This window comes from Corapipo altera, unplaced genomic scaffold, assembly GCF_003945725.1.
Source record: "Corapipo altera isolate COAL_440 unplaced genomic scaffold, ASM394572v1 0, whole genome shotgun sequence".
NCBI lineage: Eukaryota > Metazoa > Chordata > Aves > Passeriformes > Pipridae > Corapipo > Corapipo altera.
In genome coordinates this window covers 80,481,053-80,505,052 of record NW_020884872.1, presented here as the reverse complement: position 1 = coordinate 80,505,052, position 24,000 = coordinate 80,481,053, and the positions used below count along the sequence as shown (strand labels likewise).

The 24,000-nt window shown below is 46.6% G+C and overlaps 1 long non-coding RNA gene across 1 annotated transcript; it reads left to right on the top strand.

Moving 5' to 3' along the window:
• The first annotated feature begins 555 nt into the window (after nucleotides 1-555).
• LOC113947002 lies at nucleotides 556-23,399 on the top strand. Its single transcript, XR_003527618.1, has 4 exons — nucleotides 556-597; nucleotides 15,718-15,853; nucleotides 18,437-18,487; nucleotides 23,316-23,399. It is a non-coding gene; the product is annotated as an uncharacterized LOC113947002 (long non-coding RNA).
• The last annotated feature ends 601 nt before the right edge of the window (nucleotides 23,400-24,000 follow it).

Genomic DNA, 24,000 nt, shown 5'->3' with positions numbered 1-24,000 from the left:
TCTGCCACCCCACAGCCTTCCACCTGGACCAGCAGAGCAAGGACAAGCAGCTCCATGGGGCTGTGGGATTTCAGGATGGGTCCCTTTGGCCACGTCATGGGCATGCCCAGGGAGGGTGTCTGCTTCTGTTCTGCAGCAAAGCACAGTGTACCTTGATGGGGGGTTATTTTTGAAGGGGTGATGCAGCATGGCAGTGGAACTGGTGCAGAAACTCCTGTACTCTGTGCTTGGGTGAGAGGTGGTTGCAGGATGTTGTCTCTCTCCTGTCAGCTTAGCACTAGCTTCCCTCCAGAGCATTTTAGGTCTGTGCTAATTCCCTAAATTTAACCGGTGATGTCAAAGGCTTATGTTAGCTCCCTGCACCAAGTCCTGTGCCCACACATGCCAACATAAGCCAGGAATAACTCCACCACCACACAGATTTTAATCCTGTCCCAAGCGATGGCACCCAATGTCCAGTTCTGTCACAGGGTCTCCTGAGCCTTTCCTGTGCAGATAGATCATCCCCACAGTTGGGGGTAAGGAGATGCTGGGGATGGGAAGACTCACAGCAGGAGAGCTGGATACAACTGCCAGTACAAGAAGAGACCTCTCAAGGTAAGCTGGAAATGGAGTGCTGTTATTTACTGATCCAGTGGTGGCCAGAGAGCAGGCACGGGGATTGTTGTGTTTGGTTTTGCTGCTGAACCAACCAATTGAAGGAGGAAAGGAAACACACTCTGATAAGTGTAACATCTAAATCAATGTTACTTTTTGGTAGCGGTGGCTTTGTCAGTAAAATGATAAAGTAAATAATAGAAAGTTCTGTTCAAAATAAAATGTTGGATGGGGCTGGAGGTAACAGTTTCATTTTGGGTGCCAGGTAAAGGAAAACAAGGGAAATAAAGGGCTCATTTCACAGCAGCACTGGAAAGGTGGCAGCCCTTCCCCCCCTCCCCACTCCCTGCAGCTTCCCATCCGTCCCTGTCCTTCTCTTCCTATGCCCAAGAGGCAGCAGTGCAGCACCCCACCAGTGCTCAGAGTAAGGACTAGCTCCCATCCATCTCCTCCTTGAGCTGCCCCATGAAGTGAAGTCCAGAAAGGCTTTGCTAGGAAAAAGTGTCTGTTTTCAGACAGAATATGCCAACCACAGTGGGTTGGCCTTTTTCATCCCATTGCCTAATGCGACCCTCTTTCTCCATCTGTCTGCTTTTTTGGGGGAGTGCAGTGCTTGCAGCTGGGCAGATGTTTAGCAGAAGACCTTTCCCCCACCAGTTCAGAAGAACTGGTAAGAAGGACAAGCTGTGAGGAACAGGAGTTTTGTCCTGAAGGTGTTTCAGTGGTGCATTTTCATTTGTGAGGAGGGACTCACTTGGCGCCAGTAGGGAAAAGCAGTCACAGCCATATGTGGTGTTTTGCTGCCTAGGCAGAATGTGGATGGGCAGAAGGGCTGAGCCAAGTTAGCATAGAACATCCATCACCTCTGCATTTCAGTTTGGCCGCAAGCTGTTAAACATCCACTGGAGCCTGGAGCCCTTCTCGTCTCCCAGAGCTGAGCGGCAGAGAGGCTGGATGGTGCAATCCTGGCCTTGGACATGCAGATCATGGAAAATGCATGGAGAACTTCCCCCAGGAGTAAAACAGTCCATGCTATGGCTGTGAAAAAACACTTCTAGCTTTATGTAGCTTTTGTTCCCCTCAACTTCACGGGAGGACCAAATCTCATCTTTTTTTTTTTTTTTTTTATTTATTTATTGATTTTGCTAGAAAAAGACTTAGAATTTAAGATCATAACCAAAGGGTTAAAGTGCTGATTGCTGCTGCCTCCCAGGTGGTTTTTCCACACACGAACTAAAAATTCCAGCCTAAGAAACTTTTCCTGGCAGAAGTTTTGTTGAAAGTAGTACATTCCTGAAATGAGGAAGAAGGGAAAAAAAAAAGATCAGTTGATATTTTCCAGGGAAATATTGATTCCTCTGGCAATTGGAAGGCCGTGGGGTGGGCACAGAGGCCGCAGGAGCTGCTGCTGACCCCCATGTGTGCAAGTGTTGGGTCGACAAGGCTCTTCCATGGGCAGGGAGCATCCCTGTGGCCTCTGTGGGTCCTGGCCACTGTGGACACAAATGACAGCCCTTTGGAAATTTTCAGAAACATGTGCAGGCTACAGTGCCTGGGGAAAAAATAGCAGTGGAAACCCCACTGGCATGGCCCAAGCCACAGACAGCCAAGAATGAGATGTTACAGCTTGCCCATGGGGGAAAAGAGGTAGATTTGATTTCCTTCAGTCTCCATACACAGCATGTATGAAAAGTTTCATCCTTCATGAAAAAATCTGAAGAAAAAGCCTAAATCTTGGTGTTGCAGATAACCCAAGTTGTACATTCAGTGTGGTTCAGTGTCCCCATAGGGGAGGAGAAGGTGGGCTTGCAAGGGGCCCTGTCTGCTTGTTGGAGAGAGACAAGGCTGAGATATGGAGGGAAACAAGGACTACCGTAATTTCTTGGGGGGAGCTTTAGTTAAGTGGCTACTGGAAGGAAGGAAAAGGGAAAAGGCAGCCTCTGTCACACCATCTTTTGGAGAAGAGCCATGGAATTGATCCATACCTTAGAAGAAAATACCTCCAATTTGCTCAGACCTACCAAGAATGCTTCCAGCATATGGGTTGCAGAAAGAACAGAAAAAGGCATGAGAGCAGTTTCTTTCTTTGGGGGAGAAGGAGTCAGGCAAAAATTGATATATTTAATAGAATTTAAAGTTTATTCTTCATTTAAGAGTGGTAGCAAAAGAAAACCCTAAACAGCTCTCCGAAAAGAGTTCATGTCTACAATATTTCTGATTAGAGAATTATAGTGAGCAATGTGGGTAGGACTGACTGTTAGAGTGAAATGCCTGGTAAAGTCACAATATTTCTGATTAGAGAATTGTAGTGACCAATGTAGGTAGGACTGACTGTTAGAGTGAAGTGACTGGTAAAGCCACAGGAAGCTTTTTTAGTTTATTGGTGACATCACAAACATGGCAGTACTAATGGAGGTGTCTTCTTGGCTATTAAGAAATGTAGGGCAGTTGCTGTGTACCATACAGTAAAAAGAAAGAGCTATTCCCATCCACTTACTTTGGTCCATGATCTCTTAAAGTCATCAGGGAGAACATCATTGACTTGACAAGGTCTGTCTTTGCCCCAAACCTGAAGCTGTTTCCATTTGAGAATTTCTACCACCACTCTTGGATTGCTAATGAATTTTTCAGTGATATGCATGTGAAAGTGACACTATCTCAGGGGATGATTAAGTCACCTGGTGTCTCAGTCTCCAGGATGCAGCTGGACACATCCTGTTAGGCACTGTTCCTCCATAATTGACCTGAGCAGACAATGTTTATGGTTGTTCCTCACCAATAGTTTATATTGGTTACACGGCATCAGTGTGTTCATCAGAGTCTCTTGTGAATCATCAGGCCATGGGGTGGATAGTTGTTACTTTGCTTCCTTGATGAGAGTTTAAGTAACATGCACAAACCAAAACCTCATTACTGCTGCAAAACACAAGTCTAACAAATACTCAAGTAGTAATGTGAAAGGAAAGGAGATGACAGCTGGAACAAATGCTACTGCAATGTTGATATTTTTCCAGTGGCAACAGGATTTTTTTCTTAAGCAGCAAGTAGACCTGGCTGGAAAATGGCATTTCTCTTTTGTGAGCTATTTAGAAGTTTCAGCTTTTGGGTTTGTTGTGATGTGGAACAAAACCAAGATCTTCTCCAGTTTTTCACAAGAACTAAAGAGAATGAGGCAGGGGCTTGGTGACAGGGACTGAGCCACCACCATGCTGTACCTAAGACTGGTGGCCAAACCCTTGCTCAGTGTGATTAGGGTGGGGGTTGTAATTGTGCCATCCTCATGCCCAGTGAGCAGTCCTGGCTCACATGTGCCAGTGGGCAGAGGGGACCCTGAATCAGGTGGGGCTGAGCCCTGGATGCATCCAGGTCCTCCTGCAACTGTAGGAGAGACCTGAAGAGGATGTGGGGTGGAAGGTGACCACAGCATCCCACTGCACAGTTTGGGGGGAAGGGCAGGCAGCCAGGAGAAACAGGAGAAAACAGTTTGTGGCCGCATTTCTTTGATCCCACTGGAAGATGTTAGGTGCCTATGCCATTATTGACTCCAAAGGCAGAGATCACACCCTCATAAATCAGCACCAGACTCTTGGGTGTAAGGATACAAAAGAGATTTTTTTCTCTTCTCCCCATCATCACAGAAGGACTTTGACATTCTATTTTATGTGGTAGAAGTGAGCAAGCTTGCAGCTTACTGTTATATTGGGGTCCCATTTGGTCTGCTTTTTAAATATTCCAGCCTACCTCTTTCACCTATGTGAAACCATCAGTGAACATCCATCCGTGTGTCTGTCCCAAAAAGTGTGCCATGAGGCCAGCTAGACAATCAGCCAGGACCCAGGGCCCCCACATCAGCACCTCCTGAAAGCCAGCATCTTTCACTGGCAGAGCTGGGATTGGGGTGTCCAGTGTTGGGCTCCTGCAGCCAGAAGAGGCATGCAGGTGCTGGATGAGCTGGGATTGAGCATGGGCTTGCCCTTGGATGGAAAAATATGGGGCTGAGGGAGATCAGGGCTGCACATGGGTGAGCCACAGTAAGCTGCAGGAAGCAAAGGTTCCAAAGCAGACGTGAACTGAAAGAGGAAAAATTAGCAGCCAGACCAAGTGTGGGTTGCCATAACCCCTACAAGAAGTCAGATAAGGAAGGAAGGACAAGGTGTCATTTACACAGGCCACTGAGGTGTGGTTTGGTCATTAATTCTTCCCACAGTCACCAGTATCACCACCACCTTACCGACCCCTTTTCTACTCTTGTCTGATCCTGGGGAAGCGATTTGTTGAGATGCTGTTGGATTCCCTCTGTATTTTTCCTTTCAGAGCTCTGATTTTGTTTACCACAGAATGACAGCCCCAAAAGCAGCTTTCTCTGAAGAGAGAGCTGTAAATATTTTATGTATAATTCAGTCTTCTGAAAAATACTGCAGTTTAAACAAGAAGTTTAAGTGTTTCACACCTGCTAGCAGAGATCCTGCATGAGCCTCCATTGCATTGAAGGATGTACTTGTGTTTTGGAGCAAAGAAGTTTCCTCAGCCTGCCCTGTCCTTCACCAGGGAGAAAATGACACTGATTATGGCTGCGTTGGCCATCAGGGTATCAATGAGACAGAACTCCTCTCTGAATCCCACCACTGAGTAACACAAGTGTTGCCCATCTCTGCCTGCCCCACAAGTAACCTCAGACTCTCTGCTGCCTGAGGTTGGCCTGGAACTTATCTCCTTCCTACCACCAGTCATCCTTCCCTTCTCTTCCTGTCTTGGCAAAGATAACCCAGCAGTATTTCTGAATGAAATAGCGTTATATGCATGGCATGGTCTGACCGTGGGGACAGGAGAAAAACCAGCCCTCAGGCAAGAGACTCTGCTGCTACTCAAGAAGCAGTAGTGCAGGAGTCCACCAGTGTTCAGCATATGGGCAATCTCCCAGCCTCATCCCTGAGCTGCCCTGTACAGGAGGTGAAGCCCAGAAAGGTTTTCCTAGGAAAAAGTATCTGTTTTCAGATAGAATTTGCCAGCAACAGTGGGATGGCCTCTCTCACCTGTTTCCATTTGCTCCACTCTTTTGGGGGGGTGCTGTGTTTGCATCTGGGCAGATGTGTAGCAGAAGACAGACCCTGTTCTGAAGACCTTTCCCGCATCAGTTCAGAAGCATTGGTGACCAGGACGAGGTGTGAGGGATGGGAGTTTTTACATGGGCACCAGGTGCAAAGTTCAGGTGATATGGCTGGAGAAAGAGCAGGAGGCTGGTGATATCCAGCACCATCCCCTGTCCTCAGCATAGGACGGGAAGAGAGAAAAGGCACCCCTTTTGTGGGTAAACCCTTCTGCAGCAGATGCAACCCCAGAGAATGACTCCTCATCTTTGCCTCGTCTCGACTCACCTGGGAGCTTTGCTTGGGCTGAAAATATCCACTCCATTTGTCTTTGAGGCAGATCAGTGCCACTGGCTGTAAATCTGCTGGGAAGCTCGTGACTCACAGCATAAGAGCCATGGAGCGCCGTGAATTATGTGGCACCAGCTGCTCACCTTTCTGAAGGCAGTTTTGGCTCCCTGGGATGTTTGTGCAGGAGCAGATGAGCCTGTGCCATGGTGGGGTGACCGCAGCCCTGCACAGACATGCTGGGAGGAGGGTAAGTGCATGCCCTGAGTCAGCAGGCCTGCAGAAGCCATCAGGACTTGGTGTTACTGTAATTGCAAGCCCACTATGTAGGAACTTTTTTGAAAAAAACAAGCCTAACCCAAAGCCTCCATTACACAAATGTCCATCAGTTGACTTCTGCCCAAGCAGAGTGGTTTCTCCAAGTTTCTCTCACTATGGAGTTGAAGCCTTGTGGCATCCCCATCCTCAGGATGCAGCCTAGTGCACCAGCAACTCAGAGACTTGGTGGGAGAGCTTTGACACTGCCAGGGCTGCTCCTCCTGCTTTGCAGCTGCAGTGAGTGAGCCTGGATGTGAGGATGGCCTTCAGACATACCAGCACAGCCAGGGCTCCTCTCAGGTCCTCACCTGGGCACAGGTGGCAGCACAGCCAGAGTCTTTCACTGCTCCACAAATTGCCTGCTGCCACAGCATGCTGGCAGTATCCAAAATGCCTCTTTGTAAGAGTTTGAATGCTTTTTCCTTCGTGGCCAGAGCTGAGATATGCTTTTAGAGGAGGTATAGGAATGCAGGATATCTGACGGTCTTCGTTAACCCAGCTGATATCTGCTGCTCCTGGACCTACTGGCTTCCTGAATACACAGGCAGACTGCAATCCATCTGATGCCTGGCAGCATCCCAACCTTCCCTCACCAGATACTGACGGAGGCATTAAGCAGTGCTGGCCAAAGCTGGAGTAGGGTGATAAAACCAAGCCCCAGAGCTGACTCAAATGCTACACAGCACATTTCTCTTTGTCATTCAGTGCACATCGGTGCTTGAAGCCCTCTTGGCCCTGAGAATGGGAGTTGTTTGACTCCCAGGTGTGAGGTTTTCTAACCTGGTAGCTGGAAGTACTTAACAGCTGAGTTCAAAATTTTAAAATAATTTCCTGAGTATCATAAGTCACCAAGAGAGATGATAAATGGAGCTGGTATTTCAGGAGATAGAGCAAAAACCAAGATCTGTTCACATCTGCCAGAACTGCGTGGCTGCCTACACTCAAGTGGGCTTGCTGCTGTCATGTAGGATTTAGAGCTTCACTTCTGAGATGTCCTTGTTGTAAGTCACCTGGGAAAACTGGCAACTCTGAAAAAACATTGCAGAGGTTGAACATCTGCTGGAGCCATTCTCACCATGGTAAGACCATGCTTTTCCTTGTGTGAAGGTGGTGTAATCAAGGCTCCCTTCACTGTTTGCTCTTCGTTTTTGGCCTTATTTCCTTCCTTATGCTTAGTACAAGGGCCTTCTTTGGAAAACTCACCTACGTGGGATTCCATTCTCTCATATTATTTATTCCCCTTCTGAGACTGCCTGAGGTGGCATTTGATCATGGCAGATACTCCTTTCCTGGTATCACTTTCCCCAGGTGCTTCTGACTCAACAGAAAACCCAGGAAGACACCCACCATCCTTATCAAGATGTAACTAGCCCAGACACTGCTGCATCACATCATTTTCTCATTCTGTGTCACCGATGACTCAGTCTTCATTAACAGCAGTCATCAGGGACTATTTCACCCTACATTTCCTCCTGGCTAGAGGCCACCCCATAACCTGTGCAGCACAATGAACTTTGGATCGACTCTTCCAGTGCTGTGGTTGCTTTTGAGACTGTGCTGCTCCTTCTCCTTGATACTTCCTGCATGTGGTGCTGCAAACTGCTGAGGAAGGCAGGAAGTGGACAGCCTAGCATCTCCCCTAGCTTGGCATTGGGGACATAGGGATTAGCAATGCCATTGTTCGAGGACATCTTCTTGCAGGGCTACTGATGACCATTGAGAGATTTATATGGCTGCTTGGGTTTTTTTCCCTCTGCCGTTCTTCTGCAGGTTACTTTCCCAAAGATAATTACGTGACTCAGGAAGACAGATGCATACCTTGCATACTTGTGGGAACCATAATGCGATAGGTGGTGTACAGCATTTTGAAGCTCTTTGAACACACAGGAGCAGCTGAATTCCCGTAACTTACCTGCCCAAACCAAAGCAAGTCCAGGCAATGGCTGCATAGTTTTTGTGGAGCTCTTACCCAACAGAGGACAAACATTTCCCAGGAAAGCTTTGGTCTTGCAGCACCGAGGCACAGACACTTTTTGTCACCAGAGAAATCACGGGTGTTTTGTCAGGTAAGATTTACCATTTCTACTTTACCATTTCTTTAAAGATCTTGTCTGAACTGAGGCTGGAACAGGAACATTTTCTCTTAGGACTGCAAAAAAAAGGCAGTTGTGTATTTTCTGAGAGGTCATGGGAAGAGCACAGAGAAATTATTCTCTCTTGAGTAGATAAGTGATTGTTACGGCTAAAATAACGTGGCAGCTAATTGCTTGTGAAGATAACTGGCACAGCTGAGGTGTGGTGATGTTTGGAGCTATTAGTTTAGTACAGCCAGCTCTGCAATAGACACAAAGGGAGACACAGGCTTCACTTCAAGCACTTTAATGTTTGAATTGTTGAGTTGCAATTCAATTCACTGATTTTGGAAGAAAACCAGAGAAATAAGAAAAGAAATTTTATTCCATGGGGTGACTTGGAGCATCTTAAACCCACCCCAAATCCGCGTAGATATGCACACCCAACACCTCCTGTGCTTTGTAATCAGAGCACTGGTCCTGGAGCACTGCAAGGTAGACTCTGGCATCCTGCCATACCTGTGGGATGGCTGGGACAAGTTCGTGAACTCCTTTGGGACCATTTCGGAGGGTACCCTTGCTCAGGAGTGAGAGAAAGGGCTTGGCTGAAATGGAAGATAGTATTTTCCAAGGTTTTCAAGATTTTGTCTGGTTCCTGGTTCTGTGTATAGATGGTTGTTCCTAGCTAGCAATGAGCTAGTCAAAGTAAATCATGACATGTAAATAGGAATGTATTTATTGATTTGCCTCCTACCTTTATATCCAAAAAGATATGGAGAATAGAGAGGAGCTTCTAGCACCCATGCCCAGCACTGCAGGTGACCTGAAACTACCCACTTGTCCCTTGAGACCAGACTGGGACAGGTCCTTCAAAAGGACTTTGTCAAACAGAAAGCTTATAAAAAATGCCTTGGGGTTCCTGAGCAATGCTGGGATCCTGACTCCAAGCCCCTTCCTGCTCTGGTCATCCTTATAGGCCTGAACCAAGGCAGGGGGACAGTGACTATGCTTTGGGGAAAGCTACCTTTGGAGGAGATTGTGTATTTCCCAGCTCGTGAATGTTTTTGTTTGTCAGGGCAAGGGAAGCAATACAACTTACAGCTTGCCCTGACATGTGCCTGCTGTGTGTAAACCCACAGCTTTTATAAAAAGGGCTCCGGTCCTGGGGGCTGTGGAGCCTTCAAGTGCTTCTTGACTCTGGGCTTCTCCTTTAGCTGTCGTAAAATCAGATTAATGATGTATTAGTTTGAGATAACTGCCATGAGATCATGTAATTAGCTTGTGATCATGCTCTGTGCCAGTTGGCTGAAACTTGATGCTTTTAAAAAAAAAGGTCTTTCAGACTAACTACAAATAGAGCTTTTTGATTGATGACATTAACAAATAGTTCATTAGTCACCTTTTGGGCTAATTAAAGGAGAGCACATCCAAGGCATAAAGAACAGCTGTGGGTGATTAAAGGCAGCCATCAGGCTGAGGTCTGGGGTATGGGGGAAGCAGTTTATCACTGTGCCTTTTGCTGTGATGATCGTGCTCCAGGTTAAATGAATTTGTAATGTCCCCTCAAAGGCCTGATCCTGCCCTGCTCAGCTCTATAAGGCTCGTCCGACCTTCTCATTCCTGCTCTTGTTGCCCTCAGGCAGATGAGCAGCTGCAGGAAGGCAGTGCCTTCCCAGGGCAGCCGTACCTGCTCAAGAGCAGCTGCTGCTTGCCCAAGTGATGTGACTTCCTCTCAACACTGCTCCCATGTTCAGCACGCACGGCCTTTTTGACACAAAGGTTTTACTCTGAGCAAAACTGTGGGTCAGGGGATACTTTGACTTCTCTGGACTCATTGTGAGTAGGAAGAATCTGGATCATTGTGTAGGTGCCATAAGCACATCTATATCACTTTGGTGACTGTGGGGCTGGATGTTCCCAGCTCGTGCCTGATGAGAAGAAGGCTATGTTGCTGTCCCTGTATTATTGCAGGGTACTGGAAACATCCCAGGGAAAGTGATCTGTCTGGTAGCATTTCATCCCACATATGGCTGTTGAAAGGCTGTTGCCCCAGTCCTTCTCCCGTCGTCTGGCCAAGCTCTCTCCCTCTCCTCTAGCTGGACAAAGCTCTTTTCTTCAGTCCCTGCTTCCTCTCTCAGCTGAGTCCTACCTTGGCTGCCCACCTTGTCCCTTTGGTGTGGTTAGTATCCATCCCAAACCCCACAAATTGCTCGGAGGCACAGGTTAGGGTCAGTGCCCTCTCTTGCTGGAGAACACACTAGCAATGCCAGTCCCCACCATAGGGTTTGCAACATGAACAGAAACAGATTTTTTTTCTCCTGTCCCAGCCTCCCCCACCAAACTGATACCCAAACCCACTCTCCTCAGTGTCCTCCCTGCTGCCCATCTGCCAGACCTTCTGTGGCTCGTGACCACCTCAGCTGTTGTGTAGCCTTTTTTCTTGTCACAGTCCCTGCCAATGCTCAATCTTACACCAGACTGGAACAGGCTGATGGTGGCTCTGCAGTCACTTGCCCTGGCCTGGCCTCCAAGCTATGTGGTGGTGTTGCTTGGGGCTGCCATGGTCCCAGGAGCCAGCTGTGTACACCCCACAATGCCAGGCTCGCTCAGGACAGATTCAGCTCAGAAAGGTTTATATATGATCTCTTCCTAGGTGCTACAAGGGGTTGGAAAGGTTGTTCATCTAAACAAATAAATCATTGAGTGCAAAGGGCTCCAATGTGCTACTCAGAGGGCTCAGACCAGCAAGGTGGTGTGTAAGTATCACCAGCCCTAAGTGATCACCACCTCCAGCTGGTCACCAGCTCTAGCAATGTCTGGATCAGACTGGACTGAGCATCTCGTGAAACTGTGCCCTACTTTGTTCCTCATGGAGAAGAGGAGAAGTAGCTGAGTCTGTGTCTTCTGGAAGATGCCACTGAATTTTACCCCCAGCCAAGCAGGTGGATGCCATTAAATCTCTGCAGTTGAGCCATATGCAAGGAGAAACAATAACTCGAAGAAATGGGATATCCTTTGTACAGCATCTGCAACACCACTCAGCACCACTCAACTCACCTGATTTTGGTGAGCCACGTGGATGAAGCCAATTTTGAGGGCAGTGCTTGTGCAAACACTGCCAGCCTTTACTTGTCCTCCAGATCAAGCCCCCGCGTGCTGTAGCATTGAGGGTTTGACACTTTAATGTCTTGTCTGTCTGGGTTAGTCTCAGGTGATTATCTTTTATTTTCCTGCTGTTCTGGTCATGTGAATTCTGCAGTTTATGGTATTAAAAAAAAATTTCCCTGTGCAGCTGGTGAGTGTCCAGAGGAGCTGCATGGCAGATTGTCTTGAAATGGAAATGCTGCAGCAAAGGAGCTTAACTGGGGCTTGTGCTCCGACAGCCACTTCTGTCAGATTAGAGGGCTTGTAAAACTTTGCTGAAATGGTCATTACAATATCATGCAATTTTTTTCTGTTATTTGGAAGAGATTTGCAGGTTAGGTTGAAAATGGACAGTGCTTTGTTATCTGCATGGGTGTTATTTAGGTATAGTAAAAACTGTGGAGTGAAAGGGGTCTTAACTCATTCAGCCCCCTTTTTTTTCTTTCTATATTGTATCATGATATGACATAGAGCAGGAATGTGAGTCTTTTCTCACCTTGTTTTTCCTCAGAGGACTGATGGAAGCTGTAGGTGTGTAAAACGATCCCCCCTTGCCTTAGGAGACTGAGAACCTTCATGCAGACCTTTTGTCAAAATCTCACATTTGACTTGTATTCTTTTTGAAAGACGGAGGTAACAGGTGTTGATTAGCGAATGCAACAAGGCCAAGCCCTTCAAGCAGCTGGAGCTGCTCATGTCCCAGCCCTTGTGAGACACCAGGTTGAGTGGCGATGCATCCTTCTTCAGTTCTGCATTTTACTGAAAGGTCTATTGCATGAACGTCAATGCAGCTAGTGGGCCCTGTTCCATGTTTATACCCATCCCTTTGCCTCCCATCCCATCCTGTTGGGCAGCCACAGCAGAGGGTGGGCACGATGGATGCTCTGTGGTGAGACAGGGACCACAAACCCATCCCTGATCCTGTGATGCTGGCTATGAAGACCTGACACAATCAGGCTCTGCTGGCACCAGGCTCTTCTGTGAAATGAAGTGATGGATGCCCCAAAACAACAAAAACAACCAAGGTTTATGGTCTTTTAGGTGTTTCTCATTGCTGGTGTTACTGCCCCCCAAAAATTTTGACCTTTGCTTTCTCTAACATTGGTTGGACCTTATGTGTCAGTGAAGTCGGAAGGTTTTACATTTGCAAATAATTTTCTGTGTGATGGGAGCTCAGGACTTGTGTCTACACAGTTTCATGTCTATATGGTTCTGAACAGAGTGGGACAGCAGGCAGAGAGCTGAGGTCTGTAGGTCTGCTTTTTCATTCTTTCAGAGAAACCAGTAGATATGGAAAAGCCATTTTATCTTCTATGGTACGTTGTTAAATTGCCCTTTACTTCTTTCTCTCTTATATTGAATTCTCAGACAAACCCCTCCCTTGGCAGGTAAAAAGAAGAAATTGCCAGCAGTACACATTGATGAGATGCTTTTCAGTAGTGTAACTGTACAAATAATAGGCTTTTCATTTCAGTGGCTGAAGGGAAAAATTGAAAATACTTTTTGGTTTGGGTCACCCCCTGAAGGAGAATGTTTCTTTTCTTCTTTGATTTCTTTTCAAAAGCATTGCATGAGACATTCTGGTTTGAGATTATTTACTGCTTTTCATAACTTAAAAAAATAGAAGAAAAAAGAAAATAAAAGCAAACTAGTTCACTTTCAAACCAAAAATGGCATTTGAAAGAACTACAAAAAAAAGTTTTATTTTTTAAATGTCAAAATGGAGCCTTGCTGCTCTTCTCAGAATTCTTTTTATTCTCTTTCAGCTAAAACTAATTATATATCCACCTCAAATTTGCCTGGAGTCTCAGTACCTCTTAATTGCACTTTAGGTGAATTTACTACATCAAAAAAACTCCAGTCCAACTCTGCCTGCACACGTAGTGACCTGTCCTGCTTGCTGCTCAGCAAACACATACAGACAAGTATTTAATTCTGCTTAATTAAGGTGTTGAGCAAGAGACTGTATGAAATGACCTGTTGCAGGTCTGGCCAACCAGGGAAGCACTGGCACAGTCATGGTTCACGCTGGTGTGAGTTGGCAGTGGGCTGAGGTAGGGCTTGGGCTGTGCCGTACCGGGAGCCATTGGGGCAATCTGTCCATGTGGGGCTGCTGTCCCTGCAGGCTCTTCCCCCCACCCCACCAGGTGCAGCATCTCCCCCCAATAGGATGGTACCTAGGAGGTATCAGTGCTTGGGAAACGCAGTGGCATGGCTCAGCCATGCTTTGCTTCCTCGTGGAGACAGGGCCCCATCTCTTTCTTTGCCTCATTTGCCAAGGAGATGGTGCTGGTGTGATGGTGTCCCTTCATCAATATCTGCCTGTCCCTCCCAGGAGTGCCTTGAATTAGGGTGACAGCATTAAATTACAAAATAATTCCTAGAACAGGTGATGAAGAAAATCAGAGGCTGAGATGACTGGCTGCTAGTGTGGTGGGTCTCACTGGACTCACCTCACCATGAAAGCAGCTCTATTCGTGCCATCTTGGGTCTTGGTTTGCTTCAGATAGTGCCAGGGAAAGTCCTTGTTGCCACCTCCTTTTCATATCTTATCACAGAGGCAGAAGTGTTTTACGGTAACCTGTTGTTGCATCCCAACACCGTTGTGTTCTTTCTGATGCTGATGCTAGAAGGACTCTCTTGCCTCCCAGATCCATGTAATCCTGAAGATCCAGGGATGCATTAAATGCCCCTGTGTGTTTACCCCAGCAGGGATCATAGAACCATAGAAACATAGAAAGGTTTGGGTTTGAAAGTATCTTAAAGATCATCCAGTTCCAACCCCACTGCCATGAGCAGGGATGCCACTCACTAGATCAGGTTGCTCAGGACCCCATCCAGGCCTTGAACACTTCCAGGGATGGGCAGCCACAGCTTCTGTGGGCAACCTCTGCTAATGCCTCATTACTCTGTGAGTAAAGAATTTCTCCCTAACATCCAATCCAAATCTCTCCTCTTTTAGTTTAAAACCATTCTCTCTTGACCTATCACCATCTGTCCAGGTAAAAAGCCACTCTTCCTCTTTTTTATAAGCCTTTTTTGGTACAGGAAGGCTGTAATGAGGTGTCCCCAGAGCCTTTTGTTCTCCAGGCTGAACAACCCCATCTCTTTCAGTCTGTCTTCATAAATGAGATGCTCTAGCATGGACACTCTCCAGCAGATCTTTCTTGTGCCAAGGACCCCAGAGCAGAACACAGCAGAACAGAGCACACACTCTGGTTGGGGTCTCATGAGGGCAGCATAGAGGGGCAGAATCACCTCCCTCAACCTGCTGGTCACACTGCTTCTGGTGCAGCCCAGGATGCAGTTTTCTTGCTGGGCTACAAGCACACACTGTTGGCTTATGTCCAGCTTTTCATCCAGGAGAACTCCCAAGTCCTTTTCTGCAGGGCTGTTCTCAATGAGTTATTCTCCCAGTCTCTACTCACATCTGGGATTTCCCAGATGCACAGGTCCAAAGAGTTAAGGGAGGAAAAATGTCTCCATGTGGATTCCCAAGTGCAGCAAACCTGTAGGTTGCACTGAATGACTGATAGTTGGGAAGATAATTCAGTATCTGTACCAGAAAGGAATGTTTTAGGGTAGGGAGCTCCATCTTAAACTGCTCAATAATCTCTATTGCTCCCTAATAGCTCACAGCACCACTCCAGGGTTGAGGCAGCTGTGAGAGCCAATGGCCAGCAGTAGCACTGGCTTGTAATGTGTAACTGATCATAACTCCCAGCCTGCAACTCCTGTCCATGGAGGGGCTGGGATGTGGGAACAAGGACCACCACTCCTGCTCACTCCCTTCACTGGTCAGGACCTGATGGCTGGGCATGTAAAGCCAAGACCCACATCCTTGATGGATGCCCTCATGAAACATCACCCTGCTCAGAAATAAACCCCCATCCCTGCAAGTATCATAATGGATTAGGAATTTCTAAGTGTTGGTCAGACCGATAAGAGAAAATGCAAGAGGTCCAATCATTGTTGGCCTTTTGACACAGCAGGGAGACTTGTCAAGGTTATAAGTTGAGGCTTGGCAGAGTCAGCTACTCCTTGATCCAAGAGTTCCCTGCGAGGCATGTGGATTTTTTCTCAAATTTTTTTATTAATTTTCTTTTTTTCCTGTAATATTGACATTTTCCTCTGTTGAGGTAAGGTTCTCACAGTTGACCATGGTCTAGCAGCATGACAGACACTCAGAGTATCTTCTGGTTATTTCCCAGAGAGAGCAGCAGGAGGCATTGCAAGCAGATCTTTGGTGCTGTGGATCAGAGATGGACCTTGGTGAAAACTGGAAGCTGGATGAAACAAACTGGTTGTCTCGTGGTGGGATCCACCCCTTTTCCAGTGTGAAAGGAGGTAGGATATAATTGCTGATTTTTAATCCACCCAGTGAAAGTGCTGAGAGCCTTCTCAATGTGCTGCTACCATGCACGGTGCTTGCGATGGTCCCAGAGGTTTTGCTGGGCTATGTCCAGAGCAAGGCAGTACTAGGTATGAAAGTGGGAAACCTCTGGTCCAGTCACACTGACACAGGCACTTGATCTGTGGCTTGTTTTCCTTCTCTGGAGTAGCCATTTACCAGAAAAAAAAAAAAGGTCCCATCATCCATCTTTCGGCAAGTTAATACGCCACTTGTACTGGATGTGACCACCCTCACTCTCCACAAGTAGGACTCTGTAGATGACTGTGGTTGGGGAGGAGTGACAGGAGAGCTGATAAAATGCTCTCTTCTCTCTTTAGTCATATTTGTGTGGGACAATTTAGGACGGCTGCGGGGATACATGCTGTCCCAGCAGTGACAAGGGGACTGAGGGCTGTCCTAACTGGTGCTTCCTGCGCAGGACCATTCAAGGTTTCAGCTCACCTCAGCATGGCACAAGATCTCCCAGCTCAAGGCTAGGGTTTATTGCTCTCCAGAAACTGCCAGTCTCAGGAAAGCTCTTCGAGGCAGATACAATGGGAAGTAGCCAGCAGACCTATTTCCTCTACTGATTACTTTCTACCTAATTTCCAGCCAGCTGCTTTTATTTGCTTTTTAATCCCTGTTTGAACATTTGGCAGGAGCAGCCAGAAATGCTCCCTGCTCAGCCCCAGCTCATTTTTATCACCAAAGGTCCCTGCCCCTTGGGCCAGCACAAACTGCCCCTCCGTGGGCAAAGCTCCTTTTTTTGTCTGGAATGTGTTGTGCCCCGGACTAAAACCAAAATAACCACAGACTTCCAGATGGCAGCACCCTGAGAACGGAAACATTTTGCTTTGGCAAAGTGCTTGCTTATCTCCATCTGTTTCCTTTGGCTTCCTGCTGATAGCCCAGACGCTGGGGGAAGGGGAAAGGGATCATCCAAGATGTGGCATCACCTCCTTTTCCACGAGAACTGAATTAGAAAAGTAGCTTTATGCTTTTGAACCCATAAAGTAGATTTATGCGGTTGAGTCCTGGGTTCAGTCTCCCCCAGACAAGCACCACGGGGCAGCAACCTTATGATAGCACATCTTCTGCTTCTGCAGGTACCCTATGCAGGGTGCTCGCAAGGGACCAGCATAGGGATGCTTACTGCAGTCCACCCTTTTCCCCCATTAGAACAATCTCTCCTTCTGTTATTTCTTATAAATCTTTGCTATGTGCGTGGTCTGTGTTACTGTTTATAGATGTAGTGGTCAAACACCCGTTGAACGCAGAATTACACTGTCTTTGTGTGTGTAAAGGCAGATGATGGCAGTCACTGCCACCACGAGTTTATAAAAATCCAAACCAGTGGACTGTAGATATACACTGGCTGTTGGTGTATGCAGCCCATTGCTCTCCTAAACTAGCGACTTACAGCTTTTTCTAACTGGCAGGCCTAAGAGCATTTTATAGCATGGGGCAAGAACTCTTAAGTATGGATTGCTGTATGGTATATGCACCTTTCCTTCTTAAACATTCTCCTGGAACCCCTAGGAACATAGGGGTCCACAGATTCCAGACCAAAAGGTTTTTAAATCTGGTCCATGCATTGAAAAAATGTCACAAGCCATAAAGGAGAAAAAACCCCGAAACATCAACCCCCTCAAAAAATCAACAGAAAAGACCCCACCCTCTGCAATTTTTATTTTTTTTTTAATTTGCATTGAGTTTTTGCAATTTAGCATAATTTTTCACATGGAAAGAAATGTTTGAAAATAACAAATTTCCCACCAACTCCAAGGCACAAATGGCATTCTGCGCTTGGCCCCATATTCCTCTGTGGCTACAGATCTTTCTGGCAGTGAGAGATCAGTGTGTGCTGTTCTCTGCAGCTGAGAGCAGACAAGAATGAGTAGGCTCATTATGGGATTGGTCTTGGGATCCAAAATAATCTTGTACAAGCTTTTGGTGAGAAATGTCACCAGCTCAGGGCTTTTCAGAGCCTGTGGTCTAACCTGCCACGGGCACTGAGTTACAGCAGTGCTATTATCAGATGACTCAAGGGTTTGCTCAGCCTCTGAAATATTCTGGCCAGGGCATTTTCCTGAGCCTGCTGGTTAAACCTGCTCCAGCTGCTGTTGTTGGAGTAGACCGTAGCATGCAGGAAAGCTTTGCTGTGGGCAGGATGCTCCTGGCCATGCCCTGAGTGCCAGATGAACTAGAGAAAGGGAGCAGAGAGCTGTGGCATGGCAAAAAGAGGAGCACTGCTGGGGATCCCAGTGAGGGCAGAGGTGGGACAGAGGAGCTCTTGCTCTTCAGTGGTGCTAGAAAGGGCATAAGGGTTCATCCTGACAAGTCTCTGTCTTGACCTGATTCTGCGGTTTTTCAATAACAGATTTAAAAGAAAACCCGCAACACACACATGGAAGCTGTCAGGGTAACTGGAAGCAGGCTGAGCTTATCTGCAGTGTGATTAAAACAGTGTTTTCAACCCAGCTCTCCCCATCTATCTCTCAGCTGACCTTTCCAAGTATTTGTTCTTCTTCCCTCAGACAATGAGCTCTCCGAAGGTGCTCCAGCCCTCTTTGTTCTGGATCAACTGGGTAAGTCTATACATGATACATCTTCCTCTCCCTGTTTTTTTCTATGTTGAGTAATTAGAAGATGACTTAAACAGGGTAGCTGCTGAATACTTTTTGCTGCATAAATTTATCAGCACTGGTGCCTCCTTTCTGTGTTGCTTTTGAATGCCATCAGTCAGAGGGATGGAACAGCTCAATGCTAGATATGTTTAATACCTTTCTGCATTAAATTGATGCAGGGTTTCTTCCCCTGGGAAAAAAGCTCTCACCTTTCTGATGCAGAGCACTATAGGATGGTGTTGCTTCTTTTCTGGGGGTTTGAGCTTAGCCCATAGCTGGCACTGGAGCTTTTGCGACTTTCTGGCACCTTGCAAAATGATGAGGGATTTTTTTAACCCCAGGAGGCAGAAGTAGAGGTGTGCAAAGCAAGAGTGAAGAGTAAGACATTCAGGGAGAAAACAACCTCAGATGGGCAAGGGAAGCTGAAGGCTTCAGAGCTGAATCCATGGTGGAACCCCACCTGGCAGTGATCTCCATTGAATCCCAGGGCCACAGTCAAGAGATTTTTCAGGATATGTTACAGGTGCTCAAGGTAAGGTGGGGGTGAGGACTTGAACTGCAGGATGGGAAGCTTCTGAAGGATGGCTTCTGGCCACTCAGCCCTGGAATTCTGACGTGCAAGGAAAGGGCAAAGTCATAGAACCACAGAATGTGTAAGGTTGGAAAGGATCAGAGTGGGGTCATCTAGTCCAACCTTCCTGCTCAAGAACAATCAATTGCACAGGCTTGCATCTAGATAGAATGGAATGGAATATCTTCAGGGAGGGAGACTCCACAACCTCTCTGGGCAGTCTGTTCCAGTGCTCAGTCACCAGCACAGTAAAGAGGATCTTCCTTATGTTCAGGTGGAATTTTCTGTACATAGTTTCCACCCATTGTCTCTAGTCCTATTGCTTGGCACCACTGAAAAGAGCCTGGTTCCATCCTCATTATACTCTCCCTTCACATACTTCTAGACATCAATGAGGTTCCCTCCTCAGTCTTCTTGAGGCTGAACAGGTCCAGCTCCTTCAGCCAGTCTTTGTAAGAGAGATGCACCAGATTCTTAATCCTCTCCGTAGCCCTCAAATGGACCTGCTCCAGGCGCTCCATGTCTCTCTTGTACTGAGTAGTCCAGAACCAGACAAGCCCCCAGGCCCTCCTGAGAAAATTGGTAAGGCTGGAAATGGAGCAGCCTGGTGGGACCACTGTGGCACACCACAATGTCCATCACCATAACATGACAAGCATTAGCCCTTCCTCCCAAGGAAAAGACACTTTCTGCTTCACTTTCAGGACAGTGAATTCTCCATACTTGGAGATATTCCAAAGCTGTCTGGACATGGACCTGGGAAACAGGGTCTAGGTGGCCCTGCTTGATCAGGGGGTTGGATCAGATGAACTCCAGAGGTCCCTGCTAACCTCAACCCATCTGTGATACTGTGACTTCCCTACCACTCTTGAAACCCACTTTGTCCCCAGTAAAGATGATCCACATGCATCCACTGGGATGCTCACCACATATGACACTGGTGGAAACTTGGGATAGGAGGGTAAAACTGCAAGAGCCCAGAGAGTGATTTTTGTCATGTATAACTATCTCCAGTATATATTTCTGCTGCTAGGAGACAGATTCTCAAAAGAAAATCCTATAAATACAAAACCCGCATGATCCCTCGCTGGTGCTAGAATGGTGGCACATCCTGTGTTGTCCTAACTGGCAGTTCCATACACTTGATGGTATTTTAAAGGAGTCTGTGTGAACTCTCTCCACTTGGTGTCAGGATAGAGACTGCTCTGACATGCATTTACCCAGAGGAGTGTCTTTAGAGGGAATGGGAATAAAGCCAAGAGCCTTCCCTTGGGCACCACATTCATTACCTGACTGTGGTTAAAACAAGTCAAGTAACTTTAAAATGCATTTTCTGTGACAGAACTTACACCAGCTCCTTTTTTTCTCTTGGTCTTCCTTGTCTTATCCCTTGAACAGTCCCTTTCCTCAGTGACATATGTTCATTTCTCCTAACATTGACAAACCCTCTAGGTCTTAGTAAACATATTTAGTGACAAACAAAAAGTTCTCTCTCCCAAATATCAAGATTTGGTTGATTTGTGCTGAGTAGCAAATAAATGCAGTAGCAGCTAGACAGATGATTTAGATGGTACAAAATGAGGTGACCCCTGCTCAAGGGGCAGGACCCTGGAGGGGTAGGGATCAAGGCTGACACATGGGACAACTGGTTGCTGGCATCCTCCTTGTGTTAACAGGGAAAGAGTCTGTGCCATGCAGTATGATCCATTGCCTTCTGAGGTGGTGATTGGCATCTCCCAGGGCTTCTGCACAGCCCTGCTCCCATCTGAGGGGCAGGAGGATCTCCTCGGACACCACTTTCCTCTGCTCAGCAATTTAGATATCCCTCAATCTGGAAAAATTATTCAAACCAGTGTTTGTATCAACTTACATTTCCACTCTGCTTTCCAAACATAGCACAAGATGTAATTGCTCCATCCAAGGTAGACAAGACAGATAAAGGATGTGAGATAGCAGAACAAGTAATGGAAAACTGATCTCTCCACTTGCCTCCCTCCCAGCTGGTGAGTTTTCAGCTGGATCAGTCTCCCTGACCCAAGTCAGGCACAGCTGATTGGTCTGTGGTGCCAGGCAGTAAGAGCAAGCACATTTTGGAGGGGAAGAGGACAATACCACCCTAGTAGCAGCTTGGATTTATGCTGTGTTGAAATGACTGTGTAGTCAGAGAATACCAGGTCAAAAAAACTCACCTTTGGTCAAACCAGCCATCTGAGCAACAGGAGCAGAGAAGCAGAGAATAAAGCAGTATTATAATAACAACATCTGGAGACAAAACATCAATATTGTAAGAAAGGATCATCGAGATAAAAATCACAGAAAGGCAGGTCTGAACAGGACTTCAGGAAGACAGCTACACTCCCCTCCTGCCTGAAGGCAGGGCTAGTGCCTCTTGTTCATTCATCACCTTGTGTGGAAGACCAATGTGTCCTTGTCTTAGCAGCCTTCCCTGGCAAGCTACCCCAGTGCTTCACTGCACTGGAAGCTTTTCCTCAGTTTCTAAATAGATTTCTGTAATTTAAGCCATAAAGGACACAGCTTTCTGGCAGCTTCTCCCAGCTTGCTGTACCCTGCAAATTTAAAAAGATGTGCTTGGATTTTGTGTCCTTTATGGAAATGCTGATCAGGACCAGATTAATGACAGGGCTTTTGCGTCACATCCTACCATGGGTAACTAACCTCTCAGAAAAGTTTTTACCAGTCATGCACCCATCTTTTCATATTTTGTTGTAGTCCAGGTGTTCCTCTCTTGCTTATAGTGATACCATATGACACAGTATCACAAGCCTTACTTACACATCAACATGTACAGCATCTGCACCTTCTTGCTCATCTGCAAGGTTTATTACCTCATTGCAGAAGATCAGATGAGTCTGTCTAGCTCTGTTCTTGCTGAATCTGTGCAGGATGTTATTCATACTCTCCTTTTCTACGTTTGCAAAAATGTTGGTAATTCTGAAACTTCCAACGACGGAATTAACAATGACTGAGAAATCACTTCTTAACTCTTCTTTCTGTCCTTGTCTTAAAGATTCGTGCTCTGCTTGCCCTGCCCAAACTTTGGAAACTTCTCTGTGGTCTGCTGCTGCTGTGTCAATGCATGGTTCACCTGTACCTTGAGCAGGGAGCACATTTCTGAGGTTACCTGGAGAAGTACCAGGTAGGGAGGCAAAGGGGACTGAGGGAGAGAGCAGCTTCTCCAAAACAGACACTGAATAAACTACAACTGGATGTTGTGGAAAAGAGATACTTGAAGATACAGTAGAAATGTAAGAGATATGAATGGTATAGAAGTAAATAAGTGCAAGAGAGATATGGGCATAGTGGAGATAGTTTAGCAAAGAGCCACAAGGATGGTGAGGAGACTGGGACACCTCTCCTGTTTTAAAAGACTGAAAGATTGGGTCTCATCAGCATAGGGAAGGGATGGCTCTGAGGGATCTCCTCAATGTCTATAAATAACTTTTAGGGAGGTTGTAAAGAGGTCAGGATCAGTCTCTTTTCCATGGTGTCCAGTGTTAGGATCAGAGGCAAAGAGCACAAACAGAAACACAGGATGTTCCCTTAGAACATCAGAAAACACTTTTTTACTGTAAGAGTGACCAAGCACTGGCACGGGTTGCCCAGGGAGGTTGTGGACTCTCCATTCTTGGAGATATTCCAAAGCTGCCTGGACACAGTCCTGGGAAACAGGCTCTAGATGGCCTTGTTTGAGCAAGGGGGTTAGATCAGATGACCTCCAGAGGCCCCTTCTGACCCGAACCAGTCTGAGATTCTGTGGAATAAGGAAAGGCTTGAAACAACCCAAAGGAAGTACATTTTCATGCAGTGCAAAATTCCATTGTGCAGCTCACCACCACAGAATGTTCACGATGCCAAAAATATGAATGGGCTCAAAAAGTGATTAGAAAACATTTCAGAAGAAAGGTCTATGAAGGGCTCTCAAATTTGATGATGTGGCTAAAACCTCTGGCTCAGGAAAGGAAACAGGATCATGTACTAGAGAAAACAGTACTTGCAATGTTCCTTGTATTTTCTCTGCAGTCATCTACTGGAGGCCACATCAGACAGAGGACACTAGGAGCTCTTAAACTTTGAAATAATCCAACGTGGTCCATCTTGTATTTCCTTAGGTCCACAGTGTCCAACAAGAAGAAAAAAACGTACAAACCCCCACCTTCTCTTCCTTTCCTTTTTTCATTTGTCTCTCCTTTCCCACAGCTTTGGCTGCTGGATTTCAGAAGATATGAATCAGATGGTGACTGTTGTGTTCCTTTTTTTCTGTGAATCATTAAAACAGAACATTTCACACTTGCTCTGTGGCCCAGCAGAGAAATGCTGTGTTGTCTCCTTGGCAAATCCTGAGGTGGAATTTCTGACTGTGGAGAAAGTGATGTCAGGGAGAGAAAAACTCTCCCAAGAGGGGAACATGTGCAGACTGCTTTTCTGTCTCTCTCCTGTGCTTGGCATGTCTTCTCCCCATCTTCCATTCCCTCATCCCTCCCCTCTTTTTCACCTCCTTCCCACACCACTGGCAATTTTTCTGCTTGCTGTTTTAAGATGATTTGACCGAATATCAGAAAAAGAGAAAGAAGAATGACTGAAAAATGCAAGGTGAAGGCCCCCAGCCCAGAAAGCCTTGGGTAGAGTAATGAGAATGTGATGAATCGAAATAATAAAGTGGGAGGGGAGGGCATGAACCTCAGCCTGCCAAAATCGAGATGAAAATGCTTGTGTAGGAGATGCAATATCTCAGCGGGAACCCCTAGGACCTGCGCCTCACATTTCCCGGCAGCCGACCAGAGGAGGGATTAGCTGGCTGTGCTACTTATATGTTCACCCTCAGCACGGTGAGCCTGCTGGAGGAGGTTCCCCACAATAGCAGCTTGCAGGAAACACTGCTTTG